Genomic DNA, 210 nt, shown 5'->3' on the forward strand with positions numbered 1-210 from the left:
TCTCTTCCCATAGCCGTGCGTCTGTTAAGCCTGCAGTTTCTCCAACTCTGACTCAACACCTTTTTTGGTCTGGATCTCCCTCTCGCTGTCTTTCAGCTGCCCCTTTTCAAAGTAATCCAAAGTTCCTACTGCAACAGTTTAAGGTAATAGCAAAGCACTGAACTGTTCAGAAACAATTCCTCTTTTCATTTTGTGCATTAGTAGCTCTTT

The sequence above is a fragment of the Rhamphochromis sp. 'chilingali' genome (assembly GCF_963969265.1).
Source record: "Rhamphochromis sp. 'chilingali' genome assembly, chromosome: 19".
NCBI lineage: Eukaryota > Metazoa > Chordata > Actinopteri > Cichliformes > Cichlidae > Rhamphochromis > Rhamphochromis sp. 'chilingali'.